The following is a 20,403-nucleotide window of genomic DNA, read 5'->3' as shown; positions in this document are numbered from 1 at the left end:
GATCATTAACGTTTCACTACCTCTACAAGCCATTATGTTGAATAAAATTATATTTTAACTTACTTCAACGGTTGGCCGTGTGGTTGGTCCTTTTGAATGTAGAAATGTGAGACAATATATACACAGGAAAGTATAATCACATCAATTTTTCAAAGCGCTGCTTGTGAGTTTATATTTCTATCACCCGAAGCATGGCACAAGATTAAAATACATGCATGAGACCCATGCATACTTTCCGAGCTCTGTGCATGCTTCAGGTGGTAGAAATCTGGACACATTACCAGCCCTTTGAAAAGTTGATGTAATTATACTTTCCTGTTGATATATTTTCACATTCCTATCTGCAAAAGGACCAACCACACGGACAAACGATAAAGTACGTTAAAATATAATTTAATTCAACATTCTTGCTTGTAGAGGTTGTGAGATGAAGCGTACTTGATCCAAACGCTCATTTATGACTGACATTGAATCAATCCAAAGCAATTCAACGTCGGGTCTTTAGGCTACACAGCTACAGTTGTGCAAAAATGACCATAGGGGCATACAGACAAAAAATAATAAGTAATGCAATATGTATATGAAGTGATGACTTTGTATTAAAGCTCTTATAATGAAGCTTTATAATAAACACCACTGAATGAGGCTGCAAGTCACGATTTATCGACAAAACGGACCTCAGCAATCGATGACATACAAAATTATCAACGGGTATGAAACTTCAATCATGCCAATGTTCAGCAGTTGCCTAATGATCAGGGTTGTTCATACCTGAGGATGCTTTGTCTTCTGGTCCGAACCATGCGTTCACGCCTCCTTCTCGTGCGCGTTTTTTATTTTAGGGAATGATCTAGGGAACTTGCGTAAGAGGGCTCGGTCCTAAAGCCCTCCACTTTCACATATTTATTCCATGTCTGTGGGTTGGTTATACGTTGGTATGATACCCATTTGTCGGAGGTAGCTAAATGTTGTGTAATCATTTTTTTTTTCACAAACCAATTTTGTACATGACATAATTACACAGATGGACAACGCGCCAGGGTTTCCATAGAAACATGCGATCAAGTTTGCATTCAACGCTTTGTTTACATGCTAACGGTGATACATTTATAGCTAAATATATATATTTTTGTATCATGTAGGCTAGGAGCTATATTAGTTGCATGCTGTCGAGGTAGCGTTAGCCAACCACCTGCTAGCTTAGCCCTCCTAATGTAGCTAACATCAGCTACGAATTTCTGCTGGCAGTATCTGTGTATCTGTATGTGTATCTGAAATGTATGTCTCTCTCTTTCTCGCTCTCTCTCTCACTCTGTTTGAGTAATGTTCAAATCAAATTGTGTTAGTCACATGCGCCCGAATACAACCTTACAGTGAAATGCTTACTTACGAGCCCCTAACCGACAATGCAGTTTAAAAAAAATATGGATAAGAATAAGAAATAAAAGTAACAAGTAATTAAAGAGCAGCAGTAAAATAGCGAGACTATATACAGGGGGTACAGAGTCAGTGTGCAGGGGCACCGGTTAGTTGAGGTAATATGTACATGTAGGTAGAGTTATTAGAGTGACTATGCATAGATGATAACAACAGAGAGTAGCAGTGGTGTAAAAGGGGGGGAGGGGGTTGTAATGTAATGTATTATTTATTATGTATCTCATGACTCCTTGCAGCCTGCATAACACAGGCTGCAGCTAGAGAGGCTACAGCCCCGTCGATGAGAATGGGGGCGTGCTCGGTCCTCCTTTTCTTGTAGTCCACAATCATCTCCTTTGTTTTGATCACGTTGAGGGAGAGGTTCTTATCCTGGCACCACATGGCCAGTTCTCTGACCTTCTCCCTATAGGCTGTCTCATCGTTGTCGGTGATCAGGCCTACCACTGTTGTGTTGTTGTGTTGCAGTCCTGGGCCATGCAGTCCTGGGTGAACAGAGAGTACAGGAGGGGACTGAGCACGCACCCCTGAGGGGCCCCCGTGTTGAGGATCAGAGTGGCAGATATGTTGTTATGACCATCCTTTCAAAGCACTTCATAGCTACAGATGTGTAGCTTTGTCTATGGGTCGGTAGTCATTTAGGCAGGTTACCTTTAGTGTTCTTGGGCACAGGGACTTTGGTGGTCTGCTTGAAACATGTCGGTATTACACACTCAGTCAGGGACAGGTTGAAAATGTCAGTGAAGACACTTGCCAGTTGGTCAGCGCATGCTCGGAGACAACGTCCTGGTAATCCGTCAGGCCCTGCGGCCTTGTGAATGTTGACCTGTTTAAAGGTCTTACTCACATCGGCTACAGAGAGCGTAATCACACAGTCATCTGAAACAGCTGATGCTCTCATGCATGCTTTAGTGTTGCTTGCCTCAAAGCGAGCATAGAAGTAATTTAGCTCATGTGGTAGGCTCGTGTTACTGGGCAGCTCTCGGCTGTGCTTCCCTTTGTAGTCTGTAATATTTTGCAAGCCCTGCCACATCCAACGAGCGTTGGAGCAGATGTAGTACGATTCAATCTTAGTCCTGTATTGACACTTGCCTGTTTGATGGTTCGTCTGAGCGCATAGCAGGATTTCTTATAAGCGTCCGGGTTAGAGTCACGCTCCTTGAAAGCAGCAGCTCTACCCTTTAGCTCAGTGCTGATGTTGCCTGTAATCCATGGCTTCTGGTTGGGGTATGTACTTACAGTCACTGTGGGGATGATGTCTTTGATGCAGTTATTGATGAAGTCAGTGACTGATGTGATGTACTCCTCAATGCCATCTGAAGAATCCCGGAACATATTCCAGTATGTGCTAGCAAAACAGTCCTGTAGCTTAGCATCTGCATTATCTTACCACTTCTTTAAAACCTCTTTGGGCTGAGATCCCACTAACGGGATTGATATGACAACAGCCAGTGAAAGTGCCAAATTCAAAACAACAGAAATCCCATAATTAAAATTCCTCAAACATACAAGTATTTTACACCATTTTAAAGATACACTTCTTGTTAATCCCACCACAGTGTCCGATTTCAAAAAGGCTTTACAGCGAAAGCAAACCAAACGATTATGTTAGGTCAGAGCCAAGTGACAGAAAAACACAGCCATTTTTCCAGCCAAAGCAGAAATAGAGATAAAAAAGCAGAAATAGAGATTAAAAAAAGAAAAAAATAGAGATTAAAAGAAAAGCAGAAAGAGATACATTTATCACTAACCTTTGATGATCTTCATTAGATGACACTAATACACAATACATGTATGTATTTGTTCAATAAAGTTCATATTTATATCAAAAAATCTCAGTTTACATTGGCGAGTTACGTTAAGTAGTTCCAAAACATCCGGTGATTTTGTAGAAAGCCACATCAATTTACAGAAATACTCATAATAAACATTGATAAAAGATACAACTATTATGCATGGAATTATAGATACACTTCTCCTTAATGCAACCGCTGTGTCAGATTTAAAAAAAAACTTTACAGAAAAAGCCCACCATGCTATAATCTGAGTACAGCGCTCAGAGACCAAAACAACCCAAACAGATATCCGGGATGTTGTGTAGTTAACAGAAGTCAGAAAAAGCATTATAAATATTCACTTACCTTTGATGATCTTCATCAGAATGCAATCCCAGGAATACCAGTTCCACAATAAATGTTTGTTTTGGTCAATAATGTCCATCATTTATGTCCAAATACCTCCTTTTGTTAGCGCGTTCAGTTCACAAATCCAAATTCATGACGTGCGATCACTATGAGCAGACGAAAAGTCAAAAAGTTCCGTTACAGTCCATGTCAAACGATGTATAGAATCAATCGTTAGGATGTTTTTAACATAAATCTTCAATAATTTTCCAACCAGAGAATTCCTTTGTCTGTAGAAATGCAATGGAACAGAGCTTGCACTCACGTGAATGAGCATGGCCAGCTCGTGGCTCTCTGGCAGACCTCTGACTCATTCGCCCCCAAATCACAGTAGAAGCATCAAACAAGGTTCTAAAGACTGTTGACATCAAGTGGAAGCCTTAGGAAGTCCAATATGACCAATATCCCACTGTATCTCCGATAGGCAATGAGTTGAAAACCTACAAACCTCAGATTTCCCACTTCCTGGTTGGATTTTTTCTCAGGTTTTTGCCTGCCATATCCTGTTGAGGATATGGCAGATATACGCCCCCTTTGGAGAGATTGGGTACCCCTAGTAAACTGGAAAAAAAATCTTTCAAAAATTGTTAATATATGCAAATAAAAATTATTATTGGATAGAAAACACTCTAAAGATTCTAAAACCGTTGGAATTATGTCTGTAAGTATAGCAGAACTCACAGGGCAGGCATTCTTCCAAACTAGTTTCTGTGGCCATGAAAGTTGGAGCAACTTTGACGTCATGCCCCCACCCCTCCCAACCAGCTATGATTCTGGGGACACTTTCTATCTCTTCCGCTAGATGTCCTCTTTCATTAGAGCTTCAAACCGTTCAAATCGCGCGAGAATTGACCCTATGGGAGTGAAATTAGTGCGTGCCACGAGAGAATAGGCTGTGCGTATGGGCGCGAATTGGTCACAGTCATTCCTTTGTTTCCAGCACTGAAGAGAAGGGCAGACGATGGGCGATTGAATTGAAGTTTGTTTTGCACGTCTAAAACATCATAAAGCTTGCTTCTGCACTTAGTTTGACCTGTTTAGTCGACATATAATGTGTAATTTTGAAGTTTTGATGCGCAACTTATCCGGACCAGAGGACGTTTTGGGTGCATTTCAGCTGATGTTATTAGCAGTAGCTAATACAAAGACGCAAGACTTGAAACCAAACGATGTATTGGGTAAGTATGAAGCCTTCCAGAACATTCTGAACGAAGACCATCGAAGGTAAGGGAATATTTATGCTTAAATCTGTGTTTCTGTTGACTCCAACATTACGTGGAAATGTAGCTTGGAACTGAGCGCTGTCTCACAATATGGAATAGTGTGCGATTTCTGTAACGTTAAAAATAAATCTAACACAGCGGTTGCATAAAGAAGCAGTGTATCTTTCTAACTATATGTAGAACATGTATATTTAGTCAAAGTTTATGATGTCTATTTTACGTTATCTTGCCGCGCTACATAGATTTCCTGCGGGCGTTTTTGAGTAATTTCTGAAGGTGAACTCACTGTAAATGGACATTTATGGATATAAATGGCATATTATTGAAAAAAAAAAATATGTACTGTGTAATATGTCATATTACTGTCATCTGATGAAGATTTTCAAAAGGTTAGTGAGCGATTTATTTTTTAATCCTGCGTTTGTTGATTGCATGTTTTGGCTATTGAAATGAGCTGTGTCTGGTGGTGGTTTTACATATATATGTGCTATGTTTTCGCCGTAAAACATTTTAGAAATCTGACTTGCTGGCTAAATGAACAAGATGTTTATCTTTCATTTGAGCTATTGGACTTGTTAATGTGTGGAGGTTAAATATTTTTAAGAATATTTTTGCGTTCCATGCGCCACCGTTCCAGCTGCACGTGGGAGGGTTGATTCCCAATTGGGAACCAGTATCGTAGACAGGATATGAGTTCTGTTATACTCACAGACATCATTCAAACAGTTTTAGAAACGTCCAAGTGTTTTCTATCCAAATATACTAATATATATGAATATATATGAATATCTTAGCTTCTGGGACTGAGTAGCAGGCAGTTTAATCTGGGCACCTTATTCATCCAAGCTACTCAATACTGCCCCCAGCCATAAGAAGTTAATGACTGAGTCACTGGTGCTTCCGGCTTTAGTTTTTGCTTCTAATCAGGAATCAGGAGGATATAATTATGTTGAGATTTGCCAAATGGAGGGCGAGGGAGAGCTTTGTATGCGTCTCTGTGTGAAGAGTAAAGGTGGTCTAGAGTTTTTTTCCCCTCTGGTTGCACATGTAACATGCTGGTAGAAATGAGATTTAAGGATTTAAGTTTCCCTGTATTAAAGTCCCTGGCCACTAGGAGCTCTGCTTCTGGATGAGCTTCTGGTGCAGCGTAAATCCCACCAGCTGTATTCTTTCCATGTCGTCCTTCAGCCACGACTCTGTGAAACATACTGTAAGATATTACAGTTAATGTCCCGTTGGAAGGATATTTGTGACCGTAGCTCGTCTATTTTGTTATCCAATGATTGTACATTGGCTAATAGGACTGATGGTAGAGGCAGATTACCCACTCGCCTTCGGATCCTTACATGGCACCCCAACCTACGTCCCCGATGTCTCTCTCTCCTGCGAATAACGGGGATGAGGTTCTTGTCAGGTGTCTGTAGTAAATCCTTCGCGTCCGACTCGTTAAAGAAAAAATCTTTGTCCAGTATGAGGTGGGTAATCGCTGTCCTAATATCCAGAAGCTATTTTCGGTCATAAGAGACGGTGGTAGAAACATTATGTACAAGATAAGTTACAAATAACGTGAAAAAACACATACAATAGCACAATTGGTTAAGAGCCCGTAAAATGGCAGCCATCTCCTCCAGCGCCATTGGTATCCATGATTTGGAAAGGGACACACCCGTCTATATAAGATCCCACTGTTGATAGTGCATGTCAGAGCAAAAAACAAGCCATGAGGTCGAAGGAATTGTCAACAGAGCTCCGAGACAGGATTGTGTCGAGGCACAGATCTGGGGCAAGGTACCAAAAAAGTTCACAGTGGCCTCCATCATTCTTAAATGGAAGAAGTTTGGAACCACCAAGACTCTTCCTAGAGCTGGCCTCCCGGCCAAACTTAGCAATCAGGGGAAAAGGGCCTTGGTCAGGGAGGTGACCAAGAACCCGATGGTCACTCTGACAGAGCTCTATAGTTCCTCTGTGGAGATAGGAGAACCTTCCAGAAAGACAACAATCTCTGCAGCACTCCACCAATCAGGCCTTTATGGTGGAGTGGCCAGACGGAAGCCACTCCTCAGTAAAATGCACATGACAGCGCGCTTGGAGTTTGCCAGAAGGCACCTAAAGGTCTCTCTGACCATGAGAAACAAGATTCTCTGGTCTGATGAAACCAAGATGGAACTCTTTGGCCTGAATGCCAAGCATCACATCTGGAGAAAACCTGGCACCATCCCTACGGTGAAGCATGGTGGTGGCAGCATCATTCTGTGGGGATGTTTTTCAGGGGCAGGGACTGGGAGACAAGTCAGGATCGAGGCAAAGATGAACAGAGCAAAGTACAGAGAGGTCCTTGAGGAAAATCTACTCCAGAGCGCTCAGGACATCAGATTAAGGTGAAGGTTCAACACAGGAGTGGCTTCGTGACAAGTCTCTAAATATCCTTGAGTGGCCCAGCCAGATGAAAGGGTCTGAATAGTTAGGTAAATGTATTATTTCATTTTTAAAAAATGTAAATAAATTAGCAAACATTTATAAAAAACTATTTTTGCTTTGACATTATGGGTTATTGTGTGTAAATTTATGAGGGGGAAAATAAACTATTGAATCCATTTTTGGATAAGGCTCTAACCTAACAACATGTGGAAAAAGTCAAGGGGTGGGAATACTATCCGAAGGCACTGTAAGTGATTTGAAGTTTTAACTCTCTAAGAATGTCACTTTGCCTGAAATATGTGAAAGCCCTCTCCATGTTTCCTCCGTGTTCTCAATTTTGAGAGGTCATCTAGTGTCATGGTGGTTTCAGTGACCAGTGTAAGTGTATTTCCTGATGTCATGGTGGTGTCAGTGACCGGTGTAAGTGTATTTCCTGATGTCATGGTGGTGTCAGTGACCAGTGTAAGTGTATTTCCTGATGTCATGATGGCTTTTGCATCCAGTGTGCATGTGTACCTTCCAGTACCATGAGGGCTTCGGCCTCTTGTGAGTGACTGTATGTGTGTGTCCTCTTTCTGTGACTCAGCGCTCAGGCTGGTGACATTCAGAAGCAGAGAGAGGAGTACGAAAGGATGAAATGAGATCTCCAACATAAGGCCCAGGGGGTGGAGGGAGAACTGGCTATGCAGAACCAGGTACACAAACACACACATACACACACACACACACACATACTTGACAAGGGAAGTGGGAAGGTGCAGTGGTAGGCTACTCTCTAGTTTTAACACAAGAGTGTCATCATGTTTTCACTACATCAGCCAGATGGGAGAGACCTTTACATCCACAATCTAGACAAAAGAGCAGTTAATCCACCTTGATTAAATCAGTCAATCACCATTAGACCACCTTCCTGCCAAGCCTATGTGTGTTTCTGTGTGTCTGTGCGAGCGTACATGTGTGTGTGGTATTTCAGTCTAAACTATGTGGCATGCAGTGTGTCCTGCTGCTGGCTGTTGTCCTGGCTCTTTGCTGTGTCACTCAATCTCTAGATAAAATACACATTTTTGAGCTGCAGTGTATGTGTATATTTGTCTGACTGTGTGTGTATGATTGTCTGTGTGTGGGTCTGTGGTGTGTCTGTATGTGTGTTTGTGTGTGTAGTTGTCTGCGTGCGGGTGTGTGTGTGTTCGCGAATGTGTGTGTGTGATTACCCCCCTTTCCCAAATCTGTGAGGTAAGGAGAGAAGGTGCTAACACCCGCTGTGATGAATGAGGTTGGGTGAGGCTAGCTGGTCTGCTGGTGCTGGCTCTGTCTATGGAGTCTAGAATAGGTCAGCTTGAAATATACCTTCCGTGGAGGTCTGTATGGGCTGCCGAAACCTCATCAACAATTCATCATCCTCTATTTTACTACTATGACACATCCAGATGAATTTGAGGAATTCTTTATACGTTAATCTCCAAGGATTTTCTCTCTATCCATCACATGTTCAGGAGATGATGACAACCTTTGATAATGAAATGGGGCAGGGAGAGCATGAGTTCAACCCGAGGATGGATCTTTAAAGACTGCTGAACAATTAATAAAATGGCCACCCGGACTATTTACATTGACCCCACCTTTTTTATTTTGTTTATAAGTAAATATTTTAATAACTCTATTTCTGCATTGTTGGTTAAGGGTTTGTAAGTCTGCATTTTACAGTAAGGTCAACACCTGTTGTATTCGGCGCATGTGACAAATACAATTTGATTTGATTTGAGATGAGATGAGAGCCGTGGTCCAGTCTCACAAACTCAGGGTAAGGAGCAGGTGTGGAAAACTGCTGAATAAGATGGGATGATACGTGCTGATCCCTGACAAGCGCAAGTGTCTGTGTGTGTCTCTCCCCAGGTGAAGTTGCTCTCTAAGGAGACAGAGGTCCACTCCCAGGCCCAGGCTGTGGAGGCCCTGAAGGCCTCAGAGGATATCTGTCAGCACACACAGCTACAGCACAGAGACTGGGAGATAAAGGACATCACCTCCGTCAAGGACGCACTTAAAATGATTCATGCCAGCCTTATATCCAATTGTCATTTCAAAGGAGCTAGAAGACAAACTAAAAGCTATGCAGACCAAGAGGAAGAGAGAGAAGGAGAGAGGAAGAGAAATAGGAAGGGAGAGGAGGGGAGAGGAGGAGAGAGGAAGAATTATACAATAAGAAGGGAGTCCTAGATCTTACCACTACTACTAAACAAATGCAACAGACAGAGGCACAAAGACAGACCAATTAGCAGCATAGGAGTAGAAGTCCTAGACTAATGGTGGTCTATTGGATGGTGTCTTGATGTTCCCATCTGTAGGCATGATGAATTGGACCGGGGAGTGCGTGAGAGAGAGGCTCAGCTGGATGCATTACGGGACGCTTACAGAGAACAGCTACAAGTGGCGGAGACAGATACCGATCATCTATGGTCACAACTGAACGCTATGCCAACACACACACACGCAGGCCCCGGAGAGACCACAAGGAAATACTGCGAAACAGACACACACAGTGTCTCACCTGTCTATGTGTGTATGTGTGTGTTTATTCTGTGTTAACTGGGTCTGTGTTTTGACTGTGAGTGTGTGTGTTTTATCCATGATGTGTGTTTTTTTCTGGTCCAAGGCCCTGGATGATCACAGTGTTTGTACATGCTCAGAGTGTGTGAGAGTGTGTGGTATGAGGTCTTCAGCTTTCCCACCCGGCCCGAAATGTATAAATTATATATTTTCTAAACAGAGACCAGTTCCCAATGAACCAGACGACAGTCAGACCTGTTCCGAATGAACCAGACGACAGTCAGACCTGTTCCGAATTAACCGGACGACAGTCAGACCTGTTCCGGATGAACGTCAGACCTGTTCTGAATTAACCAGACGACAGTCAGACCTGTTCCGAATTAACCGGACGACAGTCAGACTTGTTCCGAATGAACCGGATGAACTTCAGACCTGTTCCGAATTAACCAGACGACAGTCAGACCTGTTCCGAATTAACCGGACGACAGTCAGACCTGTTCCGAATTAACCGGACGACAGTCAGACCCGTTCCGAATTAACCGGACGACAGTCAGACTTGTTCCGAATGAACCAGACGACAGTCAGACCTGTTCCGAATGAACCATACGACAGTCAGACTTGGTCCGAATGAACCGGATGAACGTCAGACCTGTTCCGAATGAACCAGACGACAGTCAGACCTGTTCCAAATTAACCGGGCAACAGTCAGACCTGTTCTGAATTAACCAGACGACAGTCAGACCTGTTCCGAATGAACCAGACGACAGTCAGACCTGTTCCGAATGAACCGGGTGACAGTCAGACCTGTTCCGAATGAACCGGGCGACAGTCAGACCTGTTCCGAATGAACCGGGCGACAGTCAGACCTGTTCCGAATGAACCGGGTGACAGTCAGACCTGTTCCGAATGAACCGGGCGACAGTCAGACCTGTTCCGAATGAACCGGGTGACAGCCAGACCTGTTCCGAATGAACCGGGTGACAGCCAGACTTGTTCAGAATGAACCGGGCGACAGCCAGACCTGTTCTGAATGAACCGGGCGACAGCCAGACCTGTTCCGAAAGGCCCATGGAAAAATAAACCCATGCTGATTTGGCCTACTTGTCCTTAAAAACTGTCTATAACAATTACTAAAAAACTATTAGTTGTGTTTGGATGTGTAGCCTGTGGTTCAAAACTTTATAGCCTATTGTTTTATTGGTTTGTACAATAATTATTCTCCACCTCACGGTTCAGCTGCTAGAGATTTGAGCTGTAAATGCATAAGGCCTATATTTCAAAAGTGAATATAAAGGAAGAGGAGTTTAGGCCTAACCCTAGAGAGACCGAGAGGAAGATAGAGATATGTCGGCGACATGTTCAACACCGACATGCATTTCTTTATACTTGTCACATAGGCCTATAGGCATACTGAATGAGGATAATTTGATCATTTTCTATCAGAATTATTTTCTTAATGATAAGCATTATATTGTTAGATTAACTCTGGTAGGCCTAAAACATTCTTCCTCACCTAAAGTTGCTTAACTTTATTAGAGTGAGATCAAAAGTATCGTTTAAAGAGAAAATACCAACAGGTTATTATTATATTGTGGCATCTCGCCCTCTTTGGTTTTTCCTTTTCACCGTGTGAGTGCGATTAGCCCTATAGTGGGACATTACATTACATTTGGAACTTAATTTGGGCAAAGAAAATGGCTTAACAGAATGAAACAAAACACTTGTTGCATCTTTAATGAATTGGTTTAAACCTTCAAAGGTTTTGAACAGACTTATATTGCTGCAATTACCAACAAAGACGAGTGCCTACCGTAGGCCTACCCAACAAATGACAGCAATAGGCTAATGCTATTTATTTTATAATAGGCTTACTTTTAACTTATCTAAAATTAATCACAGAGCACAAAATTAAAAAGAGAGTTCGGACTTAATTTAGCCAAAGAAAATGTCTCAACAACATGAAACAAAACACTTTTTGCATATTTAAATAACTGGTATAAATAGACCTACAATAATAATAATGATAAAATAAATGCTAATAAATATGAAAATAAAACAATAAAAGTAAACAAATTGTATCAAACTTGAATAGCGAGTTGTACACATTTGGCCACTACAGTATAAAAACTTGTCCAAGGACATTCCCCTTTTCGGCTTCTTTTCACTCTGTCTCCTCAAACTTTCGTTTTACAATAATACAGTGAAAATATAAAACAGCCTGCAAATTGTAACACAACAATACCAAATAGATTCAGGACTCACCTCCAGGATGCTAAATGTACTCTTGATGAAAGGAGGTGAACATTTTAGTGTAGTTTCGGTACAACAACTAACCTGTGTTTTATTGTGTTGTGAAGGCTTCGTATGGAGCTAGAGACCATGCGTAGTGGCACGTACATCACTCAGGTCTCTAAGGAGACGGTTGTCAGGGACACAGAGCTGCTGGCCCTTCAGGAGAGAGAGAGCAAACTACGGCCCGAACTGGATCGGAGCAGGGGGGAGATGGAGAGGTCTGCTTGTGTGGATGTGTGCGTACGACATACGTGTGTGCTTGTCCTAGCTTTAAAGGGTCATTTATCAACTTCATATTCATCATCTTCAACATATGTGAACATGGCTCATTTCTATGTTTTCTAGTAAAGAAGATAGATGAAGATACACTGCATGGCCAAAAGTATGTGGACACCCCCTTCAAATTAGTGGATTCAGCTATTTCAGCCTCACCCGTTGCTGGCAGGTGTATAAAATCGAGCACACAGCATTGCCATCCCCACAGACAAACATTGGTAGCAGAATGGCCCGTAGTGAAGTGCTTATTGACTTCCAACGTGGCACCGTCATCAGATGCCACCTTTCCAACAAGATTTCTGCCCTGCTAGAGCTGCCCCGGTCAACTGTAAGTGCTGTTACTGTGAAGTGGAAACATCTAGGAGCAACAACGGCTCAGCCACAAAGTGCAAGGCCACACAAGCTCACAGTACGGGACCAGCGAGTGCTGAAGCGCGTAGCGCATAGAATATGTTATATGTTCTCAGATGCAACACTCACTACCGAGTTCCATGCTGCCTCTGGAAGCAACGTCAGCACAAGAACTGTTCGTTGGGAGCTTCATGAAATGGGTTTCCATGGCCGAGCAGCAGCAAACTGCCTAAGATCACCATGCGCAATTCCAAGTTCGCCGTCATTGGAATCTGGAGCACTTTATACTCGTTCTCTGTAGTGATGAATCACGCTTCACCATCTGGCAGTCCGACGGACGATTCTGGGTTTGGGGGTTGCCAGGAGAATGCAACCTGCCCAAATGCATAGTGCCAACTGTAAAGTTTAGGGTAGGAGGAATACAGTGCCTTGCAAAAGTATTCACCCCCTTGGCGTTTTTCCTATTTTGATGTATTACAACCTGTAATTTAAATGGATTTTTATTTGGATTTCATATAATGGACATACACAAAATAGGTGAAGTGAAATGAAAAAAATTCTAAAAAATAAGAAACAGAAAAGCGTGGGTGCGTATGTATTTGCTATGAAGCCCCTAAATACGATCTGGTGCAACCATTTACCTTCAGAAGTCACATAATTAGTTAAATAAAGTCCACCTGTGTGCAATCTAAGTGGCACATGATCTGTCACATGATCTCAGTATATATATACACCTGTTCTGAATGGCCCTAGAGTCTGCAACAACACTAAGCAAGGGGCACCACTAAGCAAGCTGTCACGCCCTGACCTGAGATATCTTATCTTTCTTTTTTTCTTTTGGATAGGTCAGGGTGTGACTAGGGTGGGTACGCTAGTTTTTGTATTGTCTTGGGTTTTCTGTATGCCTAGGGTTTTTGTAGGTCTAGGTGATTTGTATGTCTATGGTGGCCTGATATGGTTCCCAATCAGAGGCAGCAGTTTATCGTTGTCTCTGATTGGGGATCATATTTAGGTAGCCATTTCCCTTTGGTGTTTGTGGGATCTTGTCTATGTGTAGTTGCCTCGTTTGTATAGCTTCACATTTCGTTTTGTTATTTTGTTAGTTTGTTCAGTGTTCATTCTTTAAATAAATAAGAATGTACGCATATCACGCTGTGCCTTGGTCCGATCCTTATAACGAACGTGACAGAAGATCCCACCACAAAAAGACCAAGCAGCATGTTCAAGAGGAGTGGACATCCTGGGCCCGGGAGAAAGATGAGTGGACGACATCCTGGACCTGGGAGGAGGTAATGGCAGGGGACAAGACCCTGCCATGGAAGCAGGTGGAGATAGCGCAGGAGGAACGGCGACGATACGAGGGGACACGGCTAGCACGGAAGCCAGAGAGGCAGCTCCAAAAAAATGGGGGGCACACGGGTAGATTGGCAGAGTCAGGGGTTAGACCTGAGCCAACTCCCCATGCTTACCGTGGGGAGCGTGTGACTGGTCAGACACTGTGTTAGTGATTCGCACGGTGTCTCCAATTCGCATTCATAGCCCGGTGCGCTCTATTCCAGCTCCTCGCATTTGCCGGGCTAGAATGGGCATCCAGCCAGGACGGATGGTGCTGGCTCAGCGCTCCTGGTCTCCAGTACACCTCCTTGGACCAGGATATCCTGCGCCGGCTCTGCGCACTGTGTCTCCGGTGCGTCTGCACAGCCCAATGCGTCCTGTGCCTGCTCCTCGCACTCGCTCTGAGGTGCGTGTCTTCAGCCCGGTGCCACCTGTACCGGTCCCACGCACCAGGCCTCCAGTGCGCCCACAGAGTCCAGTACATCCTGTGCCTCCTCCCCGCACTCGCCCTGAGGTGCGTGTCTTCAGCCCGGTGCCACCTGTACCGGTCCCACGCACCAGGCCTCCAGTGCGCCTCCACAGTCCAGTACATTCTGTGCCTGCTCCCGGCAATCGCCCTGAGATGCGTGTCTTCAGCCCGGTAACACCAGTGCAGGCACCACGCATCAGGTCTCCAGTGCGCCTCCACAGTCCAGCGCTTCCAGCGACAGTTCCCAGTCCAGAGCTTCCGGCGACAGTTTCCAGTCCAGAGCTTCCGGTGACGGGCCACAGTCCGGAACCTCCAACGATGGGCCACAGTCCGGAACCTCCAACGACGGGCCACAGTCCAGAACCTCCACCGACGGTCCACAGTCCGGGGTCTCCACCGACAGTCCCCAGTCCGGGGTCTCCAGCGACGGTCCCCGGTCCGGGGTCTTCAGCGATGATCCGCAGTCCAGAGCCTCCGGAGATGATCCACGGTCCGGTTCTACAAAGGCGGAGGGATCAGCGTAAAGAGGGGGGGCTGCGTCCAGAACCGGAGCCGCCACCGAGGGTAGATGCCCACCCGGGCCCTCCCCTATAGGTTCAGGTTTATGCACCTTTGGGGAGGGGGTACTGTCGCGCCCTGACCTGAGATATCTCTGTTTTCTTTATATTTTGGTTAAATCAGGGTGTGACTAGGGTGGGTACGTTAGTTTTTGTATTGTCTAGGGTTTTTTGTATGTCTAGGGTTTTTGTAGGTCTAGGTGATTTGTATGTCTATGGTGGCCTGATATGGTTCCCAATCAGAGGGAACGTGACACAAGCAGCATGAACGTGACACAAGCAGCACCATGAAGACTTAGGTAGCGCCCCAAATAGGTCACGGATAAAGTTGTGGAAAAGTACAGATCAGGGTTGGGTTATGAAACATATCAGAAACTTTGAACATCCCACGGAGCACCATTAAATCCTTTATTAAAAAATTGAAAGAATACTGCTAAAGCAACACTCGAGTGGTTTAAGGGGAAACATTTAAATGTCTTGGAATGGCCTAGTCAAATCCCAGACCTCAATCCAATTGAAAATCTGTGGTATGACTTAAAGATTGCTGTACACCAGTGGAAGTCATCCAACTTGAAGGGACTGGAGCAGTTTTGCCTTGAAGACTACAGCTAGTCTGGTTCATACACCTATAGACACCTAACTAGATCACAACTTGCTGGGTCTGACACTAATTACGTTGGTAACCAGTTTATAATAGCAATAAGGCACCTCGCGGGTTTGTGGTACATGGCCACTATACCAAGGCTAAGATCTGTATCCAGGCACATTGCGTTGTGCGTAAGAACAACACTCAGCTGTGGTGTATTGGCCATATACCACATCCCCTTGTGCCTTATTGCATAATTATAGTGACAATAAAGCTGAATTCAATCAGTTGATTAGTGATACACCAATTTTCCTGTTGTCCTTAGACTAGTGCAGAGCTGAGAGAGAAGGAGATAGAACTACAGGACATGGTTCCGGCACACTGTTACCATGGAGAGAGACCAGACCCTGGGTCGGCCACTCAGAGAACAGTTGAGAGACCAGCTAAAACATGGGAGGGATGTCGTCCAATCATGTTAGAGCTTTAACTACTTGTCACAGAGTGAAAGGTGATAGTGATGGGTTACAGTAACATGACAGGCCTGTAATGAGAGAGAGAGAGAGAAGATGTCAAGGGACAGTCGTAGCCAGATGTCCTACTGTGCATCTATTTCTGTGTGTAAGAGACATGTTCAGTATTACTAACCCCTTCACCCCAGAAACCAGTGTTGTTACAACAGTTATTCTAGAAAGCAGCAGGAGTCCTCCACTTGTAGTGGAAGTTGGAGTAGGGTGTTAGAGTAGCATACTGTGGGGGACTTTAGTGTTGGAGAGGGGGAGGGTAAGAAGGAATGGCTGTGACTGACATTACCCCAGGACCCCTAAAGCTTACTACAAGCTCTACGAAGACGAAAGATTCGGAGTGTTGCGAAGTCATTTTCCGGCACAAATAATATGTAATACGCTCCGGCATTCGCCATACTTTTCTGTTACCTGAAAATGTAGACACGCCATATCATTCCTTCCACAGCCGTGGGGGCAGTGTTGTCTCTTGGTTCCTCTGTCTGATCTTTAGGCTATTCATCAAAGTAGCCTTTTTTGCACTGATAACCAGGCTGCCAGCTAGCTACTATTAGCAAGTGACTCTTCCTTGTTTTCACAAAATGAAAAGACTTGTAGTAACCTTAACCCTCAAGTGATGTTACCACAGCTATTCTGAAGAACAGCAGGAGCCCCAAACGTGTCCTGGACAGTGAGAGAAGTGGAGTAGGGTGATAGGCAGAAGCATGGGGAGGAGGAGGGGAGTTTGGGTGTGAGAGCTGGATTTTTTTGAGGGACCTTAGCTAGGGCATGACTGAAACAATATCCCCTCGCCCCTGTATCCAGGCTGGCCATTCATCTTGAGCATGTAAAAGTCTTTAAATAGTTCAACCAGTGATGCTGCAGCCCACTGACAGATCGGCATGTACCCTCTCTCTCACACATTCTGACTGATCTTATACCACGCCAACAGACTACAGCCACCCTTAATCTTTCACATTTGTTCTTTTTTAATCTTTATTTTAAATAGGCAAGTCAGTTAAGAACAAATTCTTATTTACAATGACGGCCTAGGAACAATGGGTTAACTGCCTTGTTCAGGGGCAGAATGACAGATTTTTACCTTGTAAGCTCCGTATTCGATCTAGAAACCTTTCGGTTACTGGCCCAATGCTCTAACCGCTAGGCTACCTGCCGCAGACAACAGCCAGGACAAAGTGACAGACTGGAAGGGAATGGGGGGATTATGACAGAGACAGGAGAGGCTGTTGCCAAGTGAGGAGAGGTAGCCTTTAAATGCCCCTCGGCTCCTGTTAACCTCTACGGGATCGTCGACCCCCCCTCCCACTGGACGGTTCAGCTAACGTGCGCTAATGTGATTAGCATGAGGTTGTAAGTAACAACAACATTTCCCAGGAGATAGACATATCTGATATGGGCAGAAAGCTTAAATTCTTGTCAATCTAACTGCACTGTCAAATTTACAGTAGCTATTACAGTGAAAGAATACCATGCTATGCTATCAATAAACCAATTAGGCACATCTGGGCAGACTTGATACAACACTTTGAACAGAAATGCAGTGGTTTATTAGATCAGTCTTAAACTTTGCACATACACTGCTGCCCTCTAAATTGCGCCTAAACTGGAATAAAATATTGTGGCTTTACTCTTCCATTTCAAAGATGATGGAATTTTTTTTTATTTGTAAAATGCATGTTTTTTTCTTTGTATTATCTTTTATCAGATCTAATGTGTTATATTCTCCTACATTAATTTCACATTTTCACAAACTTCCAATTGTTCCCTTTCAAATGTATCAAGAATATGCATGTCCTTGCTTCAGGTCCTGAGCTACAGGCAGTTAGATTTGGGTATGTAATTTTAGGCGAAAATTGGAAAAAAAAGTGTCCGATCCTTAAGAGGGTTTAACACCACCTCTATTACCACAGCATGTGGCTGTTAACACCACCTTTATTACCACAGCATGTGACTGTTGACACCACCTCTATTACCACAGCATGTGGCTGTTAACACCACCTCTATTACCACAGCATGTGGCTGTTAACACCACCTCTATTACCACAGCATGTGGCTGTTAACACCACCTCTATTGCCACAGCATGTGGCTGTTAACACCACCTTTATTACCACAGCATGTGACTGTTGACACCACCTCTATTACCACAGCATGTGGCTGTTAACACCACCTCTATTACCACAGCATGTGGCTGTTAACACCACCTCTATTACCACAGCATGTGGCTGTTAACACCACCTTTATTACCACAGCATGTGGCTGTTAACACCACCTTTATTACCACAGCATGTGACTGTTGACACCACCTCTATTACCACAGCATGTGGCTGTTGACAACACCTCGATTACCACAGCATGTGGCTGTTAACACCACCTCTATTACCACAGCATGTGGCTGTTAACACCACCTTTATTACCACAGCATGTGACTGTTGACACCACCTCTATTACCACAGCATGTGGCTGTTAACACCACCTCTATTACCACAGCATGTGACTGTTAACACCACCTCTATTACCACAGCATGTGACTGTTGACACCACCTCTATTACCACAGCATGTGGCTGTTGACACCACCTCTATTACCACAGCATGTGACTGTTGAAACCACCTCTATTACCACAGCATGTGGCTGTTGACACCAGCTCTATTACCACAGCATGTGGCTGTTGACACCACCTCTATTACCACAGCATGTGGCTGTTGACACCACCTCTATTACCACAGCATGTGGCTGTTGACACCACCTCTATTACCACAGCATGTGGCTGTTGACACCACCTCTATTACCACAGCATGTGGCTGTTGATACCGGACTCTATTCGATTTATCACTAATGTTATACAGTTTATATAGGTGTATACACCACTTTTCCTCCGACTCCTGACTCCTGGCCTGGTGCTACTGAGCTTCCTGGTCTGAAGTTCAACCTTAATCTGATACTAGACCCTCTTAGCTCTCATCTCATCCTATTCTTCCTCTTCTTCAAAAGGGCCCAATTTCAGGGTGCTCTCCACAAGAAGTACCCTACTTTTGACCTCAAAAAATGAAGTTTCACTGATTTCTTTCATTCAGTAGTTTCACTATTCTATCAGTCAATACTTTCACTGTTCTCCATTCAACAGTTTATTATTAATTTGTTCAATAGTTCTACTGTTCTGTTTTCCATTCTTCGTTGAAGCTACTTGGCTCGACTTTCGGAATGGCGAATGACTGAAGGGGACCAGGGCTCCACGCTGACCTTATTTACAAGGAGCATGTTGGAGCAAGTATAAAAATGTAGGTGCACACAAAGAAATTTAGGAGTACAATGAAAAATATATGAGGTAATAAAGTTAGAATCATACATTTTTCTAGGCGCACTGGTGCTCCTAAATTAACATTCTTGGTTGCACAGCAAAATATTTAGGCACATATGCAAGTAAAATGGTGGCACTGTAGAGCCCTGCCGGATGTGGGGAGAAGCAAATATGCTATTAAATAATAATTTTACTGCACATTACAGATTCACTAAGTAAAAGGTAGATACTAAATTATGTCTGGTAAACATAAAGAACCGGGAACTTTAACAGTCAACACCCCGCAAAACTATGGCGGCAGTGACTAGCCTCAACCAAGACCACTTGGAGGAGAACTGTGCTGCCCTCTCAGCTGAGATGGCAACCTGGCTAACAATGTCCCTCCCACCCATGTAATCATCCCTGGATGTGGTCCAACTGACAATAGAGTTACTTGGCTTTCTTGAATCCCCAGATTCCACTCTTGATTTTCAATATATTCCATTTAGCTGACGCTTTTATCCCCAAAATTAATCCCATTCCACACGCACGTGCGTGCACACACACACACACACACACTTCAGTGTTCTCTCCCCTTCTGATGCCCTTCTGTTTCTAGAGAGGGGCTCTGATCCCGTCCACAGACTTTTTTAAGTGGTGCCCTTTCCTTCAGCATCCCAAGTGGTCTGATGCCCTTTCATATTGGCTGACCAACATGCCTGTCCCTGTTGCCTCTATGGCACTTACCCTGCACCCTCAGCAAGACTTTAATGCCAAAACATGTTGGGTTTGAACTTGAACTTTCATTTTGTTCCCAAGAGTGGCTATCCTTCGTCGGCCTATGGGACCTAGATATCAAAGGGTATTTGTCGCATGCTTCGTAAACAACAGGTGTACACTAACAGTGAAATGCTGACTTACGGCTCCTTGACCAACA

The 20,403-nt window shown here is 44.0% G+C and overlaps 1 protein-coding gene and 1 pseudogene across 4 annotated transcripts in view; one reads left to right on the top strand and one right to left on the bottom strand.

Annotated features, from left to right (window-relative positions):
- LOC110502948 (monocarboxylate transporter 4) overlaps positions 1-12,200 on the bottom strand; it is a 33,418-nt gene extending 21,218 nt beyond the window's left edge. For 2 of the 4 annotated variants that reach the window (XM_036960739.2, XM_036960743.2), the window contains exon 1: positions 772-866. The gene's annotated coding sequence lies outside the window, so the exon portion shown is untranslated. Of the gene's footprint in view, positions 1-771; positions 867-12,064 lie in introns of those variants that run through there. The other 2 variants (XM_036960742.2, XM_036960740.2) reach the window with 2 other exon arrangements.
- LOC149972602 (uncharacterized) overlaps positions 7,767-20,403 on the top strand; it is a 39,275-nt pseudogene continuing 26,638 nt past the window's right edge.

The sequence above is a fragment of the Oncorhynchus mykiss genome, chromosome 23 (genome assembly GCF_057628025.1).
Source record: "Oncorhynchus mykiss isolate SJ-2025 chromosome 23, ASM5762802v1, whole genome shotgun sequence".
NCBI classification, from domain to species: domain Eukaryota; kingdom Metazoa; phylum Chordata; class Actinopteri; order Salmoniformes; family Salmonidae; genus Oncorhynchus; species Oncorhynchus mykiss.
The sequence above is the reverse complement of the archived record's forward strand: the minus strand, read 5'-3'. Positions and strand labels throughout refer to the sequence as shown.